The sequence below is a fragment of the Delphinapterus leucas genome, chromosome 18, assembly GCF_059928025.1.
Source record: "Delphinapterus leucas isolate spDelLeu-1000000601 "Yukka" chromosome 18, BTC_Dleu_Yukka2, whole genome shotgun sequence".
NCBI lineage: Eukaryota > Metazoa > Chordata > Mammalia > Artiodactyla > Monodontidae > Delphinapterus > Delphinapterus leucas.
In genome coordinates, this window is record NC_143146.1 from 5,421,053 (window position 1) to 5,448,619 (window position 27,567).

At 40.4% G+C, this 27,567-nt stretch overlaps 1 long non-coding RNA gene across 1 annotated transcript in view; it reads right to left on the reverse strand.

Annotated features, from left to right (window-relative positions):
* Positions 1 to 392: 392 nt before the first annotated feature.
* Positions 393 to 27,567, reverse strand: part of LOC111176399 (uncharacterized) — a 240,884-nt gene continuing 213,709 nt past the window's right edge. Inside the window, exons 3-4 of the long non-coding RNA XR_016388636.1 lie at positions 19,616 to 19,781; positions 393 to 18,481 (exon numbers count right to left, since the gene is read on the reverse strand). This is a non-coding gene — a long non-coding RNA (uncharacterized LOC111176399). The remainder of the gene's footprint in view (positions 18,482 to 19,615; positions 19,782 to 27,567) is intronic.

Consider the following 27,567-nt stretch of genomic DNA (forward strand, 5'->3'; position numbering starts at 1 on the left):
TTCCCGGACAAGGGCTCAAACCCGTGTCCCCTGCGTTGGCAGGCAGATTCTTAACCACTGAGCCACCAGGGAAGCCTAACCATTTATTATTGCATGAATAAAAGTTGAGGAATCGATTTCCACGTAATTAAAATGATTTCCTTCAAGCTGAAGAGTAGGACTAATTCCAGTCTCAGTGTTTCCTAGAATAAGGCTGTGGGTCTAGTGGGCAGCTACAGATGCGGATTGGGATCTTAGGTGGTAAGTCTTAGCTAGACATTGCTTCTGGATTCTTCAGTCATTGAGTAGTAACTGAAGCCACAGATATGGATGAAATCACCTAGTAAAACACAGAGAGAGGGGGAGAGAGAGAGAGAGAGAGAGAAAGAACAAATCCATAGGGAGCACACAGAGTAAAGGTCAGGAAGATGAAGGAGAAAATATGTCTTTTCCCCTGAAACAAAAAGGATGGAACTAGGGGTTGGGTACAGACACAGCCAAAATTTTAGCAAGGAAGAGGGTAAAGAATTGACATATTTAATTATCTCTACATTCTCTGATGCAAGGTTTAGGTTAATTGAATGTGAGGAAAGAATAGAAATAAGGGCAGTCAAGGAACCAGCATCCGTGATGAATATAATTCATACGTGAGAATAGGAGGAGACAGGTTAGAAAGAGACATGGGCCGATGGTTCGGGGAGACCTTAGCTGTTAGAATAACATTTATCTTCCATCCCTGAGGGAAATAATTAGATGAAAACAGAGCCTTGAGATCTTAAATTGCTCGTGGAGTGCAGGATAAACTGTAGGGAAATTGGAGTCAAGGAAACCAGTTAGCAGGCCATTGTGAGAAGGTGGCCTGAGGGTGACTTCTTGGGCGGGGGTATATTCTAAATGTTCTGACCCTTCTGGTCTTCCTTTGGCCACTCCACCACCTTGAACCCCATCGATTATATGCTTCTTCACATGGCTAGCAACTCTTCATCCTTCAGTTCTCAACTCAGTTATCATCTGTTCAGGGTAACTTTCCCTGACGCCTGGTCTAATCTTATTTTATTTTATTTTATTTTGCGGTACGCGGGCCTCTCACTGCTGTGGCCTCTCCCATTGCGGAGCACAGGCTCCGGACGCGCAGGCTCAGCGGCCATGGCTCACGGGCCCAGCCGCTCCGCGGCATGTGGGATCTTCCCGGACCGGGACACGAACCCGTGTCCCCTGCATCGGCAGGCGGACTCTCAACCACTGCGCCACCAGGGAAGCCCAACCTGGTCTAATCTTAATATCCCTTCTCAGCAATGTCATAGCACCCTATCAAGAAACTCACCACACTCTACTGTAACGATTCATCCGCTCGTCTTTCTTCCCCACTGAACTGCGAAATTCCTAACAGGCAGAAACCATGCCTCCTTATTCCCTGGCATCTAAACACAGAACTTGGAACACTGTCAAAATTCAATGAAGGTGAATGAATGAATGAACGAACAAGTACATGTATACCAACTAAATACTATTAACATAAATAACAAAATCATAAAGGAAACGCAGACAGAGCATATTTAATAGGAAGCTATGTGAAAATGGGTCTTCTAAGAAAATGAAGGGTAATGAATGAACATTTTTGGCAGCAAAGGTCAATGAATTCTTGTTAAGCCATTCGGGCCACAATCTGCATTCAAACCAGCAGTGTGCCTCTGGCAGTCACTTCCACGCTACTCTGTGAAGCGCTTAACAGATGCACTAAGCCTCTCCCTGCCAGCCGAGAGCCAAGGGGTGAGAATGGAAAGAAGGTGCTTTTCTTTTCATGTGATCTTTTAACAGAACAGGCTTTTCTGTGAAAGGATTGAATCAGCCTGACCTTCCTGCAACTAGCGATGTTTTACAGTATTTAAAAAAAATGCCACCCGAAAGGCAGTGACATTTTTTTTTTGCGGTACACGGGTCTCTCACTGTGGCCTCTCCCGTTGCGGAGCACAGGCTCCGGACGCGCAGGCTCAGCGGCCATGGCTCACGGGCCCAGCCGCTCCGCGGCATGTGGGATCCTCCCGGACCGGGGCACGAACCCGCGTCCCCTGCATCGGCAGGCGGACTCTCAACCGCTGCGCCACCAGGGAAGCCCGACAGTGACTTCTATATGGTGATTTCACAGAATCGGTCTGCTAGCAAGTTGTCCGAGCTTAGCTGTGGTCTGCCGAAGAGGATCAGGCAGAAAACTCCTGTGTCTTTTATCTAGAAAAAAATGTAAGTTTCCTAACTCTAAAAGCATCATTTATTTTAGCATTCCTCCATATCCGGGTTTTTCAAACCTAGGGATCATGTGATCATGACCTAGTCACTTACAAATATAGAAATGGATCAAGTTTCATGAATTTTCTCCTTTTACCTCTTTTTTAAAATTTTTTATTTTATGTTGGAGCATAGTTGATTAACAAACAGTGTTGTGTTAGTTTCAGGTGTACAGCAAAGTGATTCAGTTCTACATATACATGTATCTATTCTTTTCCAAATTCTTTTCCCATTTAGGTTATTCCAGAATACTGAGCAGAGTTCCTTGTGCTACACGGTAGGTCTTGTCGGTTATCTATTGTAAATACAGAGGTGTGTACATGTCAGTCCCAAACTCCCAATCTCCTTTTACCTCTTGACCACACTTCACTGCTCTTCCGTGAGTTTTTTAAAAAGCCCACTGCAACCCTTACCCTGATGTCTTTAGCCATTGATGGTCTCAGTCACAGCTTGAGAAACATCATTTTACAACACGGTGGAAGCAGTAAAATTATAGTCTAGAGAGTAAGCTGCTGTTTCACCGTTGTATCGGTGTTTACTATATTGCCTATTTTATTTAATCCAGCTGATCAATTCAGTCAAATTTCAGACTCTTTTTATCTGTGTCTTAATAAACTTTATCTTTCAACTTCTTTTGGTTTTGTTCTATGTGTGCTGTGGTAGAGGTGGGGTTAGTGATGGAGAGAAAAGCAGGACCACAGACCACGTGAGCTTTATCTTAGGACGGAAGTATAGACGGTGAATGAGGCTTTAAGGTCATCTGGCTTCACATTCTTGGAATTTTACCTTGATATTTGCCTTATTCGTGCATCCATTCAACAAACCTTTTGTAGCACTTACTGTCTGTCTAGTTCTGTGCCAGGCGATTGGAGATTCAAAGATGAAATATAGGTTTCTGTCAGAAATACGTTTATCACCTGGGAACAAAGACGATGTGAGAAAAATTATGAAGTAATTATTTTGAAAAAAATCAACCTGCTCTCTACGTTTCTGGATCTGAGCTAAACTGATATCTCAGTGCAATAAACTATTATAAGAAATGTAACAGGTCTAAATTCTACTTGATAGAAAAATAAATCTCTAGTCCCAGTAGTTGCACTACATTTGTGATTTGAGCTTACCTTTATTCTCCCCGCCCCTGAACTAGTCAAGGATTCCTCCAAAACACTGATTCCTTCTTGGTTTCAGACCCTCACCTCCTTGGAAGAGCAATTAGAGATTCTTCTCTGTGATGCTCTGTGCGTTTGAGGACTTGATACCTTGATAAGTCCACTCTGTTCATCTTGGTGCACAGGCTGCTATATGCTTGGACTAGGATTTATCTCATTTCCTCATTGTTAAATCATAGTAATGAGTAAAAGACTTAAGAAAGCCAGGGTGTGGGTAACTTTAAGTGTGATTCAGTACCTATTTGCTTGCCTCCTGGGGGTAGCTGGAGAAAGAGATTGCCTTGGACCTGATACCATCTGCTAAGAGTGATATAAAAATGCACATCAGAAGAAAGGAATCCAAAAGCATAAATAAGCCCTTAAATATTTTCAAGAAAGAAAATTATAAATAGGTCTCTTTCTGGGAAAAGATTTACACTTTCCCTTCTAAGTTGTTTCAATGGCTCCTGCTTGAACTGTGATATGAGATCTCTAAACTGGTGACTGAAAATACACAGAAAGTTACTAGCAGAACTGGAAAATTTAGCAGGAAATGAACAATGAAGAAATGAGAATAGGGACAAAGCGCGGTCTAGTTTTCACTTGCTTTTCAGGTCACATCCAGCCAAACCAAACTACCTTTGAAATTCTCAGGGGCGGTTGTAGATTCCATGTCAGTTTCCAGTACCTCCCCGTTGGGCCTGGGCTCTGATGCTGCTGTGCTCTGGGGGACATAGAGCTGCACGTGGTCGTCAGGAACTCTGTGACCCTCAACTGCCACATTACCTTTCTCACCCTCGGGTTCCTCCAGTTCGTGTGAGGTTTTAGTGCCCAACTCACTAGACTATAGTGCTGATTACGTGTAAATCCCGGTGTGCAGATGAACTTAAATGGTAGCTGCATTAAATTTCAATCTGAACTTGTTCTTCCTGTTTTCTCTTTCTTCACTGTATCATCCAGTCTCGGGACTGCACTTACTGTCTTCGTATGAAAGACACCAAATCCTGTCATCGACAGCATCAAACTTCTCTCCTGAGCTGCCTTGCTTGCTGACTATTTTTCCTTGGGTAGAATACCCTCACATCCCATTCCATCTGTTTAAATGATTATATTTACCCCAAACCAGCTTTGTGTCCCATTGCTTCCTTTCCTCTTAACGACAGAATTATCCTTTTCAGGTGCCTAAGGTCAAAACCCTGGTGTCACCTTCCTAGCTTCTCGGTCCACACCTGCTGATTTTCTACGCTGTACCAGGCCCTGTGTTAGCACGGAGACACACAGTGATCAACAAGCCAGACATTCAAACTCCATCTTCTTTACTGTGTTCCTCCACTCTGCCTCTGTCACCTCAACTTCCCCACTGCCATCACCATAGTTCAAGCCTTCAAGTGCAGCAGTAGTTTCAGCACAAACGTTTCCACGTTTCAGTGCATCCTCCACACTCCTGCTAGACTGGTACCTCTCAGCCACATCCTTGCACAGAATTTCCAGATGTTTCCTGTCTGCTCTAGCAGTGGGCACAGACTCCTCAGCCCTCTATTATGGACCAACACCACCTTTCCAGTGTCATCTCCAACCCAGATCTTTGTAACTCTCCTATCCTGGTTCACAGCCGGCTTTTTTATTCATTTGCTTTGGCTCAAATTTCTTCCCTCGACCCCCCAAACCATAAAGGAAGGTCTTTTTCTCCACTCCTAAAAACTTTGCCCATCTTTAAAACAAGCTCTATTATCTTCCCTTCTCTAAAGCCTTAATAGAGCATTCTTAGCCAGGAGCTGAAACACTCACTCATTCTCACCTAAGCTTTATTTCATGGGAAGAAAATCTAGGAATGTTCTCACTTATCAATTAGCAGGTTTTAAAGTTGAAAGTGCATTTATTTTCCTTAGCTTCTCTGCAAAATCCTGAATAGACAGTTCAATGTTTCCACTGTTCATCTCTGACTCTCTCCATGCATGTATAAGTTTGTATATATTTATGTCTATTTTTACATATATATTGATAGATAAAATTCAGAGCATCATTCTGCTTATATAAAAAGCACAATATAATTTGGAAATTTCCTATCATGTATTGAGACCAGCAGGACCCTCTGGGGCCCCTGGGCACTAAAGTTTTTCTGTGTTCCCTGATTGCAGGAAATAGGCTTCATTCAGCCTCCTTGACCTTCTCTGAGTTCCAACAGGCAGGTTCAAACAGTTGCTAATCAGCGAAGGGAGGGGATGCAGAGACATGAGAGGAGCAGTCAGGAAACAATAGTGCAGCCTTGGGGCAGGGTCCTGGTTCCCCCTCAAGGGATACACAGAACAATACCTTTGAGCTTTTTACAGATACTGAAACCCCTACCAGGTGGGAGAAGTCAAGGGCATGCTGCCCACAAGCACGGAGACCCCAGACCGGTTGGAACCAGAAGGTTGATGATGCCGACTCCCAATTACCTCCCCATCAACCCATCAGAAGAATGTCCACGAGCTGATCACTCCTACTTCGAACCATTCCTATGAAACTCCTCACTAGCCCCTCCATGCTGGGACACAGTTTTGAGGGCATTAGACCACTGTGGCCCCCTTTGCCTGGGAAAGCAATAAAGCTATTCTTTTCTACTTCATCCAAAACTCTGTCCCCGAGATTTAATTTGGTGTTGGTGTACAGAGGCCGGATTCAGCATCAGTATCATGTATGCACGTAAATAATTACTTGTAAAATCTAAGTAAAAGTGATTTGCTTCTATAGCCCTCAACACTTCTACCAAAATAGCTGAGCAGTGCAGATAACAGATAGGACTCTAAAGAAATCTACGACTCTCAGATAAAGATGGTCTTAGGTCCTTGAAGTAGTTAGCTCAGTTTTTAAATTCACCAAAATTCCACACTGAACTTTTTTTTTTTATTTTCCAGAGCTAGGTTGTGATTGATTTTTCTCAACACAAACAGCAGTAGATTAGGGAATTAATTAAGGGAAACCTAGAATGTCTTCTCCTTCATTTCGCTTTGCTTACAATGCCTGCTGGGTGGATGGAGGTGGCACTGTTAAGGAGATTATTTCCCCTTAGGGTGTGCAGAATATAACAAATGTTGTGATTAAAAGGCCTAAGGGATTTATACTGAGAAAAGTCTCAGTGATGACCTAACCACTAAAGAGTGTTCAAAGAAATCAATTGCAATTAATCCTTCCAACTGGTAAAAAAAGAAAAAAAAATGGTACCAATTTTTTTTAAAAAACCTAAAATTAAAAAAATATATAGAGAATGATCCTAAAATATAGTCTGGAAAAATGTCATAAAACTAACACATTTAGAGTTACACATATATAATTTCACATGTGATAAATTAGCCTCTGGTACTTTTCTACATTTCTTTGAAGTAGATTTGTTCCTGAAAAGTTTGCATTGAGAATATTTATAAAGGTTGTTTTTTGGGGGAGAGAGATTCTAAAGCAAAGCACCATTTTTGGCCAATTATCGAGTGTAACTCAATACCTGTGGTAAATTAGTTTGTGATCACTTGTTTCCTGCTGCTTAGAAACAAATGAAAAACTTTGGTATTTCAAAATGTTAAAATGTTTTTAAAATTGCTTTTTAAAACTCTTCAAAATATGTTTTAAAAATCTTTCCCTGAATATACCCTTCCCTTCCCTTCAGCAGGTAAACATTGTCCATGGTTTCTGCCCATCTCTATTCTCTCCTTTAAGTTATCTCCCATGCTGGCTTAGTTCCCATGGAAAGTAATCTGGGGTTTGATCAATATCTGTTTCTGTCATCATAGAGTTATTTCAGGGATGTGGATGGTACTGCCCAGCCTTGAGGGTCGAGTTCATGCCTCTGTTCACAATTCAAGTCTGAAGTTCATGTATGAAGGGGAAGGTAGATGGAGGAAGGTTTCTCTCTCTTTTGGAGCACAACACCCCAAAGTTCTTACATACAGTGCTGCCAGACCGTGTGACAATCACTGATATCTAGCTCACAGCGCTATTTAGAAAATATCAAAACAAAGCTCTTCAAGATGGTTTTCAAGGTTCTTTATGATGTGGCCCTGCTTGCTGTTCAGCATCCTTTCCCCCACCATCTCTCTAAAATGCTGTGCCCCTCACTCCCACCTTCTTAAGGCACCACCAAGGCCCCACTTGTGCTCTTTGCATGTACTTTTCATTTGGCCTCAAACGTTCTCCAACTATGTCTTCATCCTTTCTGATGAATCCCCAGGGCCCTTGCCTCCTCCATAATGTGGGTAGGGATCCTCCCCACCTGGCCCCCATTATATCCCTGAAAGTCTACTGTGTTCTAGTTGTCTCTTTAATTGCTTTACCCTCCACCCATATCTGCCATGAAACCCCAGAACCCAGACTGTCACCTGACACCAAGAAAGCACTTACTGAAACTAATACAACGTTGTTAATCAACTATGCTCCAATATAAGATAAATTTTAAAAAAAATAAACGACATAATATTTTATGAAAAAAAAGAGAAAGCACTCACAAACACCCTTTGAATGCTATAATGAATTGATGCATGTGTGAGCAGATAAAGTTATAAGTGAGTGAAGATCTGAGCCCACCATGGATTTTACTGCACTTCCCTCTCCAATGGGATTGATCTGCCAGCCCTGAAGTGTGTGCTTCTGCGTGTAGACATGCTTTGGATATGGAAAGAAGTGTTGTTTGTTGGACCCCATCCTTAAAAACTTCCCTCCTTAGCACAGGCTCTTGCAGCTGTGACTCGGTTTCACAACAGAGGATCTTGTAGGCTGAGTCGTCCAAGGACCCCAGGAATCATGCGCTGTACAGCCGGCCCGACCGTACACAGAGGCTCTCGCTTGTCACTGATTTTTGAAGAAAAGCCAGTTTCCCTTCCTTCCTTCCTAAACATTTACATTAGGGCACATCCTTATCCTTGCATGATAATCTCCACGGCAGGGGTAGCAGCTGCAGAAGCTTACCCCTCTTGTCTCTCACGTGGCCCACTGCATCAGACGTTCTTCATACTTTGAAGCGTCAACGAATAATTTCCAGAAAGTTAAATATATCTACATGCACCCATATAGAAGGAAGATGTTCAAGGATTTTATTCAACTCATTGATTAGTGAGGGAACCAGGAAGATGGTGAAGCTGGATTCAAAAACATTTGAGGGAGAGGAGTTTGAATACATCCTCAGGAAATGCACGAAAAAAAGCAGAATATTAGCATGGGATGTGGGTAAGTTAAGTACAAAAATGATTAATGACCCACAGGGCAATAAAACAGAAATCTTTTGGGTTGATTTTACTACTGAACAGAAATCTGTAGTTAACATGCAACTTCATAGTGCCTACACTGTAGTCAAAGAGGACCAAACAACAAAGTCAAATGTGTTAAATAAACATTGGATGGGCTTGATGAACAATAACCCACTATGATATAGAAAGGGCATGCCACTCACCTTTTTTCTTTATTTCCAAGTTTCAAATAATTTTCCTTAATAGCAGTTATGCTCTTTGAGAATTTGATGGAAGCTGTGGGCCACTCAATCGTAGCATCATGTGCACTATTTCAGGAGGCTTGTGATCCCCCTGAAGCCCACGCATAGGTGCCCAGTGGTCCATGAGCCGAAGAGTGGGAGCTCCTGGCCCTGACTCTCCATGGCTGAAACACGTGCATAAGACCACCAGGATGACTGTATATCTTGGTTTTCCTTTCAGGGGAGCGTGTAGGATATTCCTTATAAACAAGTGGATTCAAACTCCAGCGGATTTAGTCAGCTAACTCCTCCAGCCTTCGGGGCAGTAGGGAAGAATCTGGCACTACTGCATCAGCCTGCCAACCCCAAACAGCCACCACTGCCTTGTGCTATGTGAGGCATGAAACCAATGGAAATGCAAGGCATCGGCTCAAGGGGAAATGTGAGAAATTCTAGGCGAGATGATGTGAAGCTATGAGTAGGAGGTAGGGGCTGAACTGTCATGACATCAAGCAGATAGGGAGGACTCTGTGCCCTCTGCAATGGACAGGGCAAAAAAAGCGCAACTATTTATTATTGTTGTACGATGCTGTTTCTTATTTTTTGATAAATACTTTGGGCAACTCTAAACTGAAAAAAAAGTTCTTTTTCAATGAAAGTAAGGTACTGGGTTTCCATTTTGCAGGAAAGTTGATGATGCACTTGCATGATTGGATTGTTTTTCAACGTTTACCATCCGTAGAAGGGGTAGGAGCAGGGCCGATATGATGCCACCAACAGCTCCTGGACCAGCATCAACATCTACTCCCAAAGTTATTTTTATTTTTGAGGCTTGACCCAAATATTATTTAAAGGCTTTAGAAAAGGTCCGTTTTATATTATTCAGTGAAGCATGTTTCATTTAGATCAGGAACCCCTGTTTCAGTTAATTTCACTCATTTCTTTTTAAGACCAGGTTTCTGTGTGAAGCTACAAAAAGAGAAGCAGGTCCGTGCGTGGGCTCCATTGGCAGAAGAGTGTGTCAAAGAGTTAAACGGTTCCAGTTTCATGTTAGTGCCATGAGAGGCTGCAGAGGGAAAAGGAGTGCGTCTCAGTAAGAGTTCCAAGTTTTCATCCAGTTCACAGAATCAAAGGAAGACTTTTGGAAACTAATTCAGTCAAGGGTGGCACGTGATTGCAGATGCTATTACGTAATCTAACAAAAAGCTCAACATTGAAGATAAGATAATGTATTCTTGTTGTCTTTTGGCTTGTTTGTTTTTAGTGATAACGCTATATAAATTTTGGTCAAGCACAGCATTGTGGTAAGACGGTAATGTTTTTACTAAGCTGAGAAAGCTCTGAACTTGGTTGCAATGTACACATAATTCATAACTGGTATCCAAGTAAGTTCAATAGTTTGCATATAGAATGAGAATGATTTTGCTATATGCATCCGTAGAAGCACGACTCCAAAATGGGAATACAAAAAATATTTCAGCATGGCAGTTCATTTGTTATACATCATCATTCAGGTTTTGAAATGTTTGAGCCTTGAAGAATCCCAGTTTAATATCTAAAATGGTATTGAACTTTGGTGACAGGATCTTTTATATTTTGGTTGCAATTTTGTTCAAAATCACTTGAAAATCTTTAATCACATTATTTGATAACTCGAGTAACTCCCCCCCGCAAAAAAGTCAGCTTCTGAAGCTTTTAGCAAATCATGATAATTTAAAACAATGCTTCTGAATTGGAAAATATTGTACAGTGTTCTATAACAGCAAGGGATGAACCAAACACATTAAATGGTGAGAAGTAGAAAGGTATTTAAGATTTAAATGTGATATTCTATAATTACATTTTGAAATAAGTTGATTTACCATAAATATTATTTGATAGAGCTCCCATTTTTAATTGAGTAAATTAATACTTTGTAGCAAATTAAACTGAGAAGGACTATAAATTTGCAGCATCTAAATTTAATTCCCCTAAAAAACATTCAAAAGAATGTTGTGGGGCTTCCCTGGTGGCGCAGTGGTTGAGGGTCCGCCTGCCGATGCAGGGGACACGGGTTCGTGTCCCGGTCCGGGAAGATCCCACATGCCGCGGAGCGGCTGGGCCCGTGAGCCATGGCCGCTGAGCCTGCGCGTCCGGAGCCTGTGCTCCGCAACGGGAGAGGCCGCAGCAGTGAGAGGCCCGCGTACCGCAAAAAAAAAAAAAAGAATGTTGTGAAAATATCTGTTGAATGAAAGTATCCTAAATGGAATTACCTGACAAATATTCAATCTGAAATGTTCACATATGTTAATATGAAAACAAATCAGAAATGAGTATATTATTCATGTAGAAGAATTTATTTTCAGATTACCAGCTATCTCAGCTCCTATAAAAAGTGTGTTTTCTCATTTTAAAATATCAGGGGCACAACATATATTTCCTTGTTCTGACAGCTGAAGAAACTAGAAGCAATGACACTGCAGAAGCAACAAGCACATCTAATGCCCAGATCTTGGTTTCTATACCATTGTCTAGGAAAAGGAATCAGGGAGGGCTCCCAGGAGAACTGGCTGAATTTATGACAGGGGCAGGAAATATACATGATGTGCCTGTAGCATCTGGTGGTGCCAGAAAACAAAAAAGTGCAAAAAATCCCCAAACCCTACATTGATGGAGGTGCCAGAGGGACACAGGAGCCACAAAAAGGAGCTCTCAATGGCCCAAACTACAACAATTTGAACAACAACATAGACTGGGACATAACCCGAAGTATAAAATAAACATCCAAACAGCTATGAGCTCATACTAATATAAATAAATGACAAAATAAATAAGTAAATAGGGGAGAACAGACAAATATCCAAATAATTTATGTGGCTATTCTACCCTCAAGGAGGTGGGGCATAACCTCCCTCTGCTTAAATATGGGCTGTGAAGAGTGACTTCTCTTAGAAACGGATGGTATGGAAATAGGGAGAAAAGTAACCTTCCAGCGGAGAAACCTGACAGACCGGACCTCAGTCCTGTGTCAAGGTTGGCATCAACAGTGATAATTCATGTTGCCAGCATGTACGTTTGATATGATACAAGAACGGACTTTACCTCTGTGGTCTTCCTCCCTAAAACACATTATCCCAGTCAAATCCTGGGAAAAAACTACTAGACAAATTCCAACAGAGGGGAGTCCTACAAAATATTTGACCAGTCCTTCTGAAGACTGTCAAGGGCACCAAAAACAAGTCTAAGAAACTATCACAGGGCTTCCCTGGTGGTACAGTGGTTGAGAGTCCGCCTGCCGATGCAGGGGACACGGGTTCGTGCCCCGGTCCGGGAAGATCCCACATGCCGCGGAGCGGCTGTGTCCGTGAGCCATGGCCGCTGAGCCTGCGCGTGCGGAGCCTGTGCTCCGCAACGGGAAAGGCTACAACAGTGAGAGGCCCGCGTACTGCAAAAAAAAAAAAAAAAAAAAAGAAAAGGAAACTGTCACAGCCAAGAGGAGCCTAAGGGTACATGAGGATGAAGTGTTATGTGGCATCCTGGACAGGATCCTGGACTAGAAAGAAAACATTCGGTTAAAACTAGGGTGATCTGAATAAGCTATGGACTTTACTTAGTAATAATGTACCAAGATAGGTTTATTAATTGTAACAAATGTACCGTACTAACATATGAATAACAGGGGAAACTGGGTAAGGTGGTATATGGGAACTCTTTGGACTATCTTTTTAATTTTCCTGTAATACTAAAACTATTTATAAAAATAAAATTTATTTTAAAAATAATAAAAGCACGAATACAAGGGCACATACTTTACCCTTCATGGATACAAGGGCACAAACTTTACGTTTCACTTTGGGCTCCAATATGGCTCGGCTATCACTGGCTGTATCCCCACCTCATTTGAATGGAAGGTCCCAACATTTTGTACCTTTATTTCAAGACTGTAGATGTGTTTCCACTGAATTTCAGTCAGGATTTTCCCCCAGAAACAATCCTGAATCTGTAAAAATACTACAGTATGCTATGATGTTGAGCAGTCAAACCCCTCAATAAATGAAAACTTTGTTTAAAAAAACAAAATCAAACATCATCTACAAAGAAGAGCCAATTTTAAATTCAGTAACTATAAAATAATACTTTGGAAAAATTGCTGGTAATTTTGTTTTAAAAATTAAAAATAATACACTATTAAAAATGTCTTCAGAAAAAGTCACACGTATCAATGCTCCTCTCTGCAGTTTTGTTTAAATGCTGCCATTTTTTCCCTTCCAAATAAATATTTTATACATACACCCAACCCACTCTTGTAGTTGTGCTTGTTCTCACTTCCCACTCTTGGTAATATTCTTTTAATCATTTAAAAAGTTACCTCGGACTTCCCTGGTGGCACAGTGGTTAAGAATCCGCCTGCCAATGCAGGGGACACGGGTTCAAGCCCTGGTCCAGGAAGATCCTGCACGACGCGGAGCAACTAAGCCCGTGCGCCACAACTACTGAGCCTGTGCTCTAGAGCCTGTGAGCCACAACTACTGAGCCCACGTGCCACAACTACTGACGCCCGCGCGCCTAGAGCCCGTGCTCCGCAACAAGAGAAGCCACAGCAATGAGAAGACTGCGCACTGCAACGAAGAGTAGCCTCCGCTCGCCGCAACTAGGGAAAGCCCGCGCGCAGCAACGAAGACCCAACGCAGCCAAAAATAAATAAATAAATAAATTTATAGTATAAAATAAAAAGTTACCTTTTCACCTTAGCATGATGTGGTGCTTGTTCATCTTTATAACCAGTGAAGGGTACCACCCAATAGAGCAGAACTGGCAAAACTGATTGTAGGAGGGGCCATAATCTAGAACAAACCTGTTGGAAAAACTGCTCTAACAGTAAAGGTGAGGGTAAGTGCTGGAAATCAGACACAAAAGACCACACATTGCGTGCTTCTGTTTACATGAAGTGTCCATAAAGGCAAATATATAAGGAAAGATTGGTGATGTCTGGGCCAGGGGCCAGTGGGCAGAAATGGATATTGACTGGAAATGAATACAGAGGATCTTTTTGGGATGATGGAAATGTTCTAAATCTGGATTATGGTAAAGTTCACAGAATTCTGTCAATTTACTAAAATTCATTGAGTCATACACTTAAAAGGGTAAATTTTATGGTATGTAAAATATACCTCAATAAAGCTGGTTTTGAAATGATGCTTATCAAGATGGGGGTGCACACAGATCACCTCAGCCAGTTTGGTGTCATCAAGATGAATTTCTAAACTTGAGAATTAATATGGTTACTTTGCCTCGGAATCTGCTCCGAGGCAGCACTGAATCTCACAGGAGGCAAACTGCCATCCTCCTGTGTAGAAACAAATGTGTTCAGGGCCCTTAATCCATGATAGAAACTGTGCAAAGTACTTCACAATGAATAAGCTCTATAGCGAATTTAAGAAATTAATTATTCTGGGTCTTGTAATTACTTTCTCTTTCATTCTGCCATTACTCCTTCATTTCTATCATTTCTGTTTGACAACTTAAAAAAAATAACCTATCTTCCTTCTTTTCATAGTTTAATGTCAGCTAGAATTTTAGATGTCCCTTTTCTTTTCATTAATGCAAAGTTCCTTTCCTTTTGTACCTGAGACTGCTGAGTTCAAGCAATTAGTTGTTGAAAAAGCTATGAAAATTTTTCTGTTTCCAACTGAACTGAAGATCCTAACCTGTGAATAAATAAACGTCATTGATGGGTTAGAAATCAAGGAAGAAAGACTACAACGAAAACACTGCTGCAGGAAAGGGCACTCTTTAGCAACCCTTAATGCCTGGGTATTTATGGGAAGTATTCATGAATGTAAAACAAGGGTATTATTCACCTCTTTGTATGATTTGGGGAAAGGACCAGAAAGGAGCCAGTTAATTAACAAAAAAAGAAAGAAAATTAAAAAGTCCAGTGGTGAGAAATTGAACATATCAACCATGAAACTGTGTTAATTTGGTAAGTAAAGTGTCTTAGTTCAAATGTAGATCCTGGACGCTTAACAAAATGGTGACAAAATAATTAGGAATGAAGGCATATTATACACACATTAGTAGCTGAAATGAATACAGGATAAAGCTCCCTTCAGGAAAATGCTTTTTGCACAGCACAGAGCAATTATGCATAGACTTGATTTTATTTCCTCATTCAAAGAGGATCTGGGAAGAATGACAAGGAGCCTTTCTAGTTCGGTTGAGTTCTGAAGCCCACAAGCCAAAGTAGAGAAGGAAGAGAAGGTTAAAGTGGGGAAGAGAGGAATGTGGAAAACTAACAAATGAAGAAGGATGTGCACAAAGCCCTGCGTTGTAGCCCCTTCCCTTCTCTTCTAATTTTCTGATTCTCTGCTTTGACTCTCTCTCCTTCTCACCTTTATCCTCTCACATTTGTGTCCCCTTTAAGATTTTTCCCTAGTCTCTTTGTATATTTCACCTTCACTCTTTTCTTTCCTTCCTTCTCAAAAAAACATTCATTAAGGCAAGAAAGCTCTTGAGAAAAAAGAAGATGAATGGTTTAATTTTTGTACCAAATTCAAAAGGTGGAGACAAGGAAAGGAAACCAATGCATCATGTCTTTATAGCTCAGACAGGATGGCAACCTTAGGAGAAAATAGCAAACCAGGGGATAGAAACTGAGGCCTTTCATGGAAAAAGGTAATTCATTACAATACCTATTGTTCTGAGGCTGGGTGTGCGAAGTGATATTTGTACAGTTTCAGCCAGGTAATTGGGTTCTCTTGCTTTGTCTCTTTCCCTTGAGGAGTTTAAATTTTTCCTTTTATAACTATAATACAAAGATGAGTCAGTGGCCCATTTTGTAAAAAGTAGTTTTTTTTAAACACAGTTTACAGTATAGTTAGAAATGAACAGTCTTCTCTCGTGTGTAAAGCATCCAGGGAATGCATTTAACTGCTAATTTTGAAAGAGGAAGGACAAAGGTGACATATGCTTACACATCAAAGTCATTTCCTTCATCAAGTCATTTTATATTATCCAAACCATCATTTCACTTATTGCCCTCCAGCAATCCCTGTTGCTCATTATTATTATTCATTATTATGATGATGTGTTCATTATTATTTCTATTTTTATTACTATTATGTGCATAAAGCAATTGAAGTGAAATCATTTTTGCCAGGTCATTCATGTCATATTTTTTTAGACCTGAAAAGATCAATCCCTTCATCTTACAAAAGAGAAATAGAGATGCAGGGAAATTAAGTGCCTTGCCATGTCACATTGCTAATTAGGAACAAATATGAGACTAGAAGTCGGGCCTCCTAGAGTGCTCTGGCCACTAGATCATGCTGCCTTTTATTTAGCCTCACAATGATCCAACCAGCATGGAAATACAGATATTTCATACAAGTTTGCATTCTTTTTAACTAAGTCATGAAGCAGCGAACTCTTGCATACAAACTACTTTGGAGGGTGTTGACAAATCCCAGAGACGCTGTAAGTTATAAGGTTAAGGTAGAGGTGGTAATTCAAGGCCAGCCTTAAACCATACTAAAGCACCCCAGTATTTCAGGAATTGGGACAATTTGTCGGGATAGCGGTTAGTAACAGATACTAGGTAAGCATTCTCAAAGTCGGTTCCATCACTCCTGTCTTTCTGACAGCAATTGGCTGAATGCAACCAGCATTCTCTTCTTCATTTCATCTTCTCATTCCCTATTAGAATTCAGATTTACTTCAAAGCAGGGAGCCTCCATAATTATCCTTTATTTTTCTGAAAGATAAGATCCTGATCTCATACACTGTCCCATTAGGACACACAAACTTTGAGGCAGGCAGTGGGCAACTGTCTGATACCTTTTCCATGGTCCAGCATGAAGGTGGATGCAAATCACAAGTATGGCCAAAAAAGAAAGAGAAAAAAGAGCCAATCCTTATTAATATTCTTCATAATCAATCTTCATAGTCAGAGGTGTTTTATTTCCACGATGTTTCCTGGACAAAACTCATAAAAGATTGCACAAAGGTTGATTTTCTAAGAGAACAGTTTTTATTGCTTCTCTTTGGTGGCTTCAAGCACACGATCTAATCTTTCTGCGCCTCTTCTGTGAAATGAGGCCAACAACAGTACCCTCCTCAAAGGCCAGTTGAGGTTTAAATGAGTCAAAATTCAAAACGCTTAGCGTAGTGACTAGTGCACGGTCCATCCCCCCAAAAAGAGCTGCTTAATATTTTTCCCCGGAAAAATACTAAAATTGTAGATTAACTTTCAAACAACTTTTAGAAACTATCTTGTTAGAATAATCTTTCCTGGTTAGCCATGAACAATGCACCAACAACAGGGAACAGTCTGTATTGTTCATAAGAAAGCCAACGGCCTTCCACCCCCAGGTTTTCTGTGCTGCACACTGATTTTCATTCCCACTTGCACAGGGTTCCACCCCTAGTAACAGGCATATTTGAACTCAGATTTTGCTCTTTCATCCTCAGCCCTCTGAGGCTCTAGGAGATTCATGGCTCTCATGTTTGAAACCGGTGTTCCTTGGAAATATTTAACATTTGGGTGAGTTATCCTTATTATGGAAATTAATACTCTCACAGTTTTATTCATTAATATTTTAATATGTTTAAGATGAGACTCAACCCAAACCAATTTACTCAACCCAAACCAATTTCCAAATCAAATCTGTCCCTCTGTAATTTGATTTGTTGGAACAGAGAACAAAAGCATTACCAACAGGGCAGTTTGAATGAAATTATAATTAATTAGGCATATGAATGCACTAACTAATTTTGGATGAGTAATTAGATGACTAATTATGTCGAAAACAGAACTGTGTGCTTAATGAGATGACCATGGCCAATTCTACCCACTGAGAATTTTTTCTATTAGTTAAAACTTTTGATTGTTTTTGATGATTCAGGGTCACCTGTGGCACAATTACGTCGAGGAGTGATTTGAGACTGTTTTTTTTTTGAGGTACGCGGGCCTCTCACTGTTGTGGGAGGCACAGGCTCCGGACGTGCAGGCTCAGTGGCCATGGCTTACGGGCCCAGCCGCTCCGTGGCATGTGGGATCTTCCCGGACCGGGGCACGAACCCGTGTCCCCTGCATCGGCAGGCGGACTCTCAACCATTGTGCCACCAGGGGAGCCCTTGAGACTGTTTTGACTTGCAATTTCCATCATACACCCATAGTTAAGGCCTCTTTCCCAAACTTGTGTTCTATAATTGTAGTCTTCGGATTTATTGATATCCCATTCCTTTCCTTTCACACCCTCAAACGCATACACTTTCCCACCACCATCTAAATCCCAAGACAACTGCTTTAAGTTTCTAAATATAGCTATCGTTCATTATTGCTGCTTAAGTTTGGGATCTACCCAATGATAAATTAAACAAGAAGAGAAATGACCCATTGATCAGGCTATAGATAAATCTTCATCCATCCTGGAGTCGTCTGTGCACTGGAAGTTTCTCCTTTTAAAGGGCTCTGTCAGAGACCGGCTCAGATCAGAGGCAACCTTCAAGCATTTAGTAGTTCCGCTTCAGGCAGCTGGTTCTAACTAGCACCTATTTGGCAGAAACCTACACTCAGGATTTCTGGTTTTAAGTTCAGACCAATATTTCATAGCAATTGTGTTGTCAGAATTCAGGTCAGGAAGATGGCAGATGTTAACTGAAACCAAAGAAGCAAAAACAAACTCCTTTTACTATTCCTTTTTATCATGCAATTGGCAGCTCTATGCAAATTCTGAACACAAAGTAAACTGTCAGTGGGTTAGAGACACACGGAGTAGAGGAGACCTTCTTAAGGTATTTTGATGTCCGGTAAATACCGAATTGATTCTAAAATCAGACAAATAATTGATGGTGGGGAAAGGGATGGTCTTTGTATGTCAGAAAATACCATTGTTGATTTTCTTTATTCTAAAAAGCAAGCTGAAAATCATCATGATCTCAGGTTTTATGAAAATGCCTTACCTGGTCCATATTATTCAATGAGCCAGACTGTAAGCTCAGTCCTCAGAGAAAAACCATTCACCTGGGTCTCTGCTTTTTTCCTAGACTTCAAAAGGATTTCCCTTTGGGAAAGTGTTACATCTGCAGAAAAATTCGTATTCATGCCTGGAATCTAAGTAGAGTCGAATCTACTCCATGGTTAAAACCCAAGACTCCCCATTCTTTTATGATAAATGCAAAATTGCAGGAAATATCCTATGAATCTACGTGAATGTATCTGTTTTGGGGGGGATTTGTGTACATGTAACTCTCTTTACATTTGCTCTGCCCTTCATCTGTTTTTATAGTTTCAAAAGGCAAAGAAAAGACCCAACACTGAACGTATTCCTGATAAAGGTTTCTATCTTAAAAGGGAATTATGACTCTACCATAAAATCACTTGAATTAGCAATTTACAATTCTTCGCATTGTTCAGGGCTCACTATACTGAAATGATTTTTTTCACACCAAAGAAATTATTTAAAAATTACCTGCTGTATTCTTCAAATCAGTAACCAATTATCTGACAAGCATTTGAAGATTATTAAGTGGCACTACCTGTCTGATCAATATTTTATTTCCATGAGACCAATAAACTACATACACCCCTGGTTGCCTTATGGCTCGCTTGTTGACCCAACATTTCTGCAGAGTCTGACCGTCACCACCAGGCAGTTCTTAGGTCTGTTGTGTGATAATCTTATCTGGTTTTTGCCACTTTATTTTGGCTATTTTTGCTGACCTTTTCCTTGCCCAAGAAAGCTTTCAGGAATTTTGGTTCTCCACCTGAGGATGTTGAAATATTATTTACCTTAGATTAAGCATTTTGGAAGGTCTTGCTTAAGGAGACGCATCACACTTCCACATCCTGCCCGGAAGAGGTCACTTCAGATGCCCCAGTTTATCCTGTCCTCGTTTCCATGTAGGAGGTGTCACACTTCAGGAAAATAGAGACCCTTTGCTTCTACCGGTTTAACCTAAAGAGCAAAAAATAGAAGCCCTCTCTGTAGTTTGTTTATTCCTCAATGAGAAAAAAATCAAAAAGAATGCTTTGAAGGAGAAATTTAGACTCTACAAAGGCCTTTACGTGGAAATGAAGGCCAAATCTGGAAATTCACAGAACAAAATCCTAAGAATTGTTTTAGCTTGTCCTCTTTTCATGTTAACTTTTCCCCAGGTTTGGCAAAATGATGCACTTTGCTTTAGTTAACAGTTTGTCCCACTTCCAGAAGGCCAGGCATTGTTTCCTTCCTGTGTTAGAGATTTATTAGAAAAACTGATACTGTGTCAGAGAAGCTGAAGGTAGAACAAGACAAAGGGAATCAAAATAGTCACTTGTTTTTGTTTTTTAAAGGTGTTACTTTAGAAGCCAATGATCAACACACTTTTACAACCTTAGAATATTCTGTCCCCTGTGCCTGCATCTATGTAACTGTTGAACGTACCACGGAAAACGGAGAGCATTTGACACTAAAAATGTTTACTTCGTTTAGTCCACTACTTCCAAAGTAAATGGCTTTCCCTAAATCAGGGATTCTGTTACACTGTCCTGAACTCATTCAATTCAGTTAAGTCAAAGTTAACAGTTATCTACTGAGTGTTCCTCACGTGAGCTGAGCATATGCTTGGGCCCATAGAACAAAAATACAAGCAATTCAAGAGAAAGAAAAATTCGTTTGCATTTTATTACTGACCAAGAGTGAACTTAACAGTAATTTATGTTGGTATGTAAATGTATGCTCAGTGTATATGTGTCTTTACGTGTGTGTACGCTTGCGTGTATGTGCACGTGTAGGTGTGTGTTGTTACGTGTCTGCTGAAAGCATATACTTTCTAAAACACAAATAATTCAGGTTGATTTCCTTTTTTTCCCAAATCTAAAGCAAAAATACTTTTGAATTATTATGTTTGGTTTAACTTTTTCTACATCTGATTCATGTGTTGCTTATTATAGAATTCTACCTGGTGATAGAACTTGTGTTGAGAAATCTATTTCCCTAGCTTTTTGGTCTGATACAGTACACATTTTGTCAAAGCAAATGCATCAGACTCATGGAATAGACTTTACATTTTGCCCTTAAACTGACTAACTGGGATGTCTATGTTTGTTTGACTTACTAGTATCTACTTTTCTGTCCTTTGTGGAAAAGATGTAAGTTCATATTGGCCACAAAAATTAGTGTTTCAATAGAGTTACTTCTGTACCTAGCATACCGCGTAGAGTGCAAAGTATGTCTTCACTGCAGGTTACTTATATGGGCATCCACTGAAGTAGGTGTTCTAACCGCAATGGAATTCTTTAGCTACATTTCAATACACATTCATAAAACAACGAGGCTTCAAAGAAATGAATTGAAAAAAGTCAACATAAGGGCATCACACTTTGGCTTTTACCAAAAGTTTTCAGACACAGTTGGCCAGTGAATTCTGTTGTTTCTAAAATCATTTAAACTAATATTAGAATGACTCTTTATTGTGTTTTATTGCTTTATAGTTTGTGGTGATATGATAAAAGACCGTTAAAATATACACGGGTAAATTCTTCCTGATAACTTATTAACTACTCCCCAGTTAAGCTAACATAGCCCTCAGAGGCTCTTAGGTAAAAAATAGGTGTTAGGTCGCTTTTATCCTGCACAGGATCCAGGATTGTCACATGAGGCACATGGTAGGTAGGTAGTGCATGGTACTCAGGGGAGGATGGTACCCAAAGCGAAGGTGTTGTGGTTTCTTAAAAAGTAAAATCAGTAATTGGCTCTACACTATTAAATCTCATGAATTGACGTGTCTAAGAGTCCACTGTCGGTTCTAAACTAAATATGGAGAAATAGAGAAAAAACAAATGTGAGGCTGGTTTCTGCTTTCCATCCCTGGTTTGCACAGACCTTAACAAGGCCCACCCTCGCCCATCCTGTGTAACAGCTGAGGATTAAGTGTCATTACTGCAGTTTTGTGTTAGCATACCCCACCTCTGTCCATGCCTGAGAGTCGTTAAGAAAGGCTCGGTCCGAGGTCAAGTGTCAGTGCAGCTGTGGAGGTTCCTCCAACAAGGTAAAAGCATGATTAATTCAAGATGGCTTACACTTCTCCATTGGTTCAGGCTGAGAATACATGCAGCTGGGTCACAGCTGGGAAAGCACCTGGCTTCCCATTCACCCAGAGCTGAGTCCTACCCTTCCTCATGGGTGAGGTAAGGGGAAGGCTGGGAACAAATTTCAGAATTTGAACTCTTCCCTCCGCACCAGGTGGCTACATAACAAATACCATCCCATGTAGGTCTAAGGTATCCGTTTTTCACCAGGAATTCTTCCAAGCAGTGGTATGTAATGTTACTTCCCTCACACCTCCCAGATTTTTTAAGCCCATATATTGTGAATGTATTTAAAATAGTTCAAAAATATTGAGTTTATAAAAATGAGATCTTACCGGCAATTCTTGTCAGTTGAAATAAAAAAGTTAAATCTTGTATTTTTAAATAAGTTTTAATCATGTTTTATAAAAACAGGAACAGGAAAAGTATATAATTAAAAGATTTGTTTATGACCCTGTATGCACTTAGCCAAGAAATCTGAAAGAGTCTGAAGTAACATGGCTGCAGCGGGGTCAACCTGAAAATCAAAGGAATTAAGTGAATTCTTAAAACATAAACCAAGGAAACGTTTGAGAGCAAACTATCCCAGATCTGGAAATAAATTACTTAGATGAATCTTAGAATTGAGCATCCCAGGAAGACTTGGCATCGGGAGAAATATGTAGTTCCTTCCCTCAAAGAAGCAAATGATCTAGGATGGGAAAAATTAATGTGCATAAGTAATATAATGGAAAGAGAGGAATTAGTAGTCAGAACAGGGTTGTTTGATCTGAGGATAACTGTATCTGTGCTACTAAGACTAAATTATGTGAAATAATTCAAATTAGAATACTGACCTTACTATATTTATATCTTTTTTTTTGTTCTTACTAGATTACTGGTTTATTATAAAAGGATATAACTCAGGAACAGCCAGATGGAAAAGATGCACAGGGCGAGGCATGAGGTGAGGGTGCAGAGCTGCCATGTCCTCTGCAGATGCTCTACTCTCCCAGAACCTCTTTCTGAACGCTGAAACTCCTATTTATAAACTTTAAAATAGAGCCATAATACTACGATTTACACTGGTGTTATTTATTGAATGGTGTGAAAATTCTATGGTAAATCAACTGTGAGATAACAGAACAGCTATTACTGTACCTATTTTACAAGTAAAGATACTGAGGCTCATAGAAGCATGGCAGCTCTACTGGGTCATTCTAAAGGGCACTATTAACACTGTACCCATCAACTGACCTTCTTGAGATACCAAAGCTGGCTAATGACAGAGCTAGATTTTGTTGGCAAACTTCAGTACATGGGCATTCGAGTCACATGGACCCTTATCAGCTGAATGGCTTTGGTCCTGATGATTGTCATTGTCATCACTTATTTTCTTTGTGCCTCCATTTCCTAATCTTCAAAACAGGATAATAGCGCTTGTTTCACACATTTATTGTAAGGATTAATGAGGTATGGGTGCAGAGCACTGAGTACAAAACAGACGTTCAATACATAGTGGCAGTTACATAAATGTTACTATGTAAGAACTAATGTCTATTGATTTCTAGGTGAAAAATCTTTCCAGGACATCAGGCTTCTTCTTTTTTTTTTTTTTTTAACATGGGCTGATTCCATATAAATATATCATTTAAACAGATATTTTATGTGTAAACACAAACAGATACACAGACTCACACACACACAATAAACTCACATACACATAACTTCAAAACAAATCTATAGGAAAGAGTTTTCCCAGTTGGAATTTTTGTTGTAATCTTTACTGAAGAACAAAAACTCTTCTGTTATGAAAGCTTAGATATTATTCCATTTTTCTGAGTAGTCCAATCATGAGTTATATAAATTGCTTTCATTAAATTATATAAAAAATAAACTGTGTAACAAACACCTGAATTAGTGTGTAAAAGAAAAATATTTCCTTTAAGAACTATGTGACAATGGTTTGGCTTTGTTTAGAAAACTTCTTCAAGTTTAATTTACTTAAACCAAAGATAATTAAAGATAATAAAATAAAAAGTAATAAATAAAAGTTAACCTCCAATAGGAAAAAAAGAATCATTATTGGGGTAGGGGGAAGAAAGAAGTTTCACCTTTAAAATGTGACTCAGCTTTGGTAACACAAGTTCTGAATAAATAATCCAAAAGAAGTTCAGTCAGATGAAAAAGCACCCAAGATGTGTATGATTTAAAAGTATGGGCAGGGCTTCCCTGGTGGCGCAGTGGTTGAGAGTCCTCCTGCCGATGCAGGGGACACGGGTTCGTGCCCCGGTCCGGGAAGATACCACAGGCCACGGAGCGGCTGGGCCCGTGAGCCATGGCCGCTGAGCCTGTGCGTCTGGAGCCTGTGCTCCGCAACGGGAGAGGCCCGCATACAGCAAAAAAAAAGTATGGGCAGCATAATGCATCAATATGTATTTGAGATTTTTCTAATAACTCTAAATAAATCCTTTTCAAGTTTTGTACACTCTTCCTATTTGCTAAAGAGCACAGCATTTTTCGTTCATTCAGTTTTTCCCCCTTTATTCACATCTTCGTTTAGTCATTCAACAAGCATTTCTTGAGCAAATAGTAATAACAAGATGCACCAAGCCCTGGGTAAGGTATGTCCTTTGCTTTAAAGGAATTTAACATACATGTAAGTTAAGACACATAAATACACAAGAAACATGGCATGACACGGCACCAGTAAGTCTCTGGAAGAGGGGAATTTCAAGCAGGTGTCATCCAGGGAGTTAGATGCAGAAGGAGCGGCTAGCCCGTGGGACAGGCAAAGATGGGCGACGGGCATTCTAGGTACAGGAGGGCTTAAGTCATATAAAGGGAGCCCTACCACAGGGAAGAGAAAATAGGATTACAGACGTTTTTAAGAACAGATTTTAGAAATATTTGTTATCAACTCTTCATTTTGCCAGTATTTTGGAGGGGGGGGGCGTGTCCATGTATGTGCCATGTATGTGTTCTCCCACTGACAGTACATCACTGGATAAAAGAGTCATACCTCTGATGTCATAGAATTCACAGTCTATGGTGGTCATTGGCGGACGGGAATACAGACGTCCAATAAATACACAATGTATCAATATATCATATGTGTACATAGCATGTCATAGGAGGGTTGAAGTTTTTTAACAAAGCAGTCAGGATATTTGAGTACCAGCCAACCAGCAAGAGGTGAAGTAGCAGCCCTAATGGTAAAGGAGGGAAGAACATTCCCAGGTGGAAAAAATAGCAAGTGCCAAGGCCCTGAGTTGGGAAGATCAGCGAGGGGTCCAGGGTAGCTGGAGAGGAGAGAGCAAAAGCTGGAGGGGAACGGGGTGAGGTCAGAAACCTCAGGCCACCATTCGGAGGCTCTGGCTTTTGCTTGAATTTGTGTGAGAAGTCTCAGGATTGAGCAGAGTGGATCAATCGGCCCAGATAAGAAAAGGATCATCTATTGAGCGTGGATTCTAAGGGGGCAAAGGGGGAACGGAAGGAAAGAGCCTGGAGGCTACAGGACATCCAGCCAGTGTCATGGTGGCTGGGACCAGTGTGGGATGCACAGAGGTGGTGAAAAGACTTGGGTTGTAGATAGTTTGAAGGTAAAGTCAACAGGATTTGCTGTGAGAGGAAAGACACCAAAGATAACTCGATTTGATCCCTAAGCAACTGAAAAGAAGACATTGTCAATCATCGGAATTGGAACACTGTGGAAAGAACAAGCCTCAGGGGGTGAGTGGTCAGGAATTTGGCCATTTTAGTGCCTAGGTGGTTGAAGTCAGTAATTCCTTATTTATCCATATTTATTATACTTAACAATTCTGCTTTTTATACTGGTATAAAGTCACACCAACTTACAGAATAAGACTGTTTCATGAGCTGACAGTTAAGGAGCTTTACTTCTTTAAAGATCCCAACACTATCAGCGTTAATTATTGTATTTTATTTTGGTTGTTTTCTCTTTAGCATGACATAGAAGTGATTGAAACAGGAAGCAGAGGTGGGTGTCTATGTAAAGATAAAGTATTTCGACAAGCCAGACTAAGGGAAAAGCAATAAAGGCAAAGCAATCAGAGGAGTTTCCAAAGGGTCTAGTCAGATGTTGAAAGAGACAAAATGTCCGGTCAAGCTCCTGTAGACCCAAAGCTCTCCTAAACAGAAGAAGAAAGAAGGAGGCCTTTCAGTGAGAAGAAAGAAGCTATTCATTCCTCTCTGTCCCACACAAGAACATCTTAAGTACCGATTCTGATTCCAGTATTACAAACTATGGCAACATAAATTATGGTGGGTGGCCTTAAGATTTAATTACCTGTCATATTACAATAAAGAGTGTCCCATCAACATTAATAACTGAGAATAAGTGAAATAAGCGGCGAAATACGTAGGAATGTAAGGAGCAAAATGCTATATCATACTTCCTGGGCTAAGGCACACTAAATGATTTTAAATGCCTTTTTTTCAATTTTATAAACGGCCGAGCATTTAATTACTGACCTATGATCTGGCCAGCATCTAACTTACATAAAGAAAAATGTGCATGCGTGTTTTCTAGAAAAGACCTTTACAGTATTTGATGGTCAAATTTTTAAAGGATGCAATTAAAACTTTCATTTTGGAGAGTTGAATTATTAGTGCTCTAGTAACTATTATTGTCACCTATGTCTCATGTACCCTCAGGTAGGTTCTATTAAACAGCTTAAACGACACTTATTTAAAATATTATATACCCTCGTTTTTAATTTGACACACTGGATTCTTTTATTCCTTAAGCTTTAATCTTTTAATAGGAAATAATTGTCTAATTCATGTTCAATTTTCTGCATATAGGGCTTTTTTTCTATATTAGAAATAGAAAATTACAAATTAAGTTACAGTTGGATGAAGGGCTGCTTAAAGCCCATTTGCCTTTAATGGGTTTGACCTCAGGAAAAACAAAAACAGAATGACTTTTAGTTCATTAATTGCAAATTGTTGATGCCAGTAACAGAAGGGAAGGAAGGAAGGAAGGGAGGGAGGAAGGAAGGGAGGGAGGAAGGGAGGGAGGGAGGGAGGGAGGGAGGGAGGAGAGAAGGAATAAAATTAGAAAGAAAGAAAAAAACTAGAGAGAAAAAAAGAAATCAAAACAATAGAATTGTTTTCATATAAAAATGGAGTGATCCTGTAGGTGGACAGATAGTCCCAAGTTCAGTAGTGTTTTTTTCTTGCTTTGAACTTGCTTCTTGTTATGGTCTGATATCTGTGTCCCCCCAGATCCATATGTTGAAGCTTTACCCACCCATTGTGATGATATTTGGAGATGGGACCTTTGGGAAGTGAGGAGGTTTAGGTGAGGTCATGAGGGTGGGGCCCCTATGATGGAAGTCGTGCCCTTATAAGAAGAGGACCAGAGACCAGTGCTCTCTCTTTGTCCTGCAAGCCAAGGTGAGAAGCTGGCCATCTGCAAGCCTGGAAGGGGACCCTCCCCAGAACCTGATCTTGCTGACACCCTGATCTCAGACTTCCAGCTTCCAGACTGTGAGAAATAAACACCTCTGTTTAAGCCCCCCAGTCTATGGTATTTTGTTATGGCAGCCCGAGTTAAGATACTTTTCTTTGGCCCTTTGCACTCCAAATTGCTTTTATAATCTCACCTGAAGGCCCCCTCCACCGTGCTCAGTGCTTGCTGTGCTGTGTATGTGAAGGTTAAAAGGGCT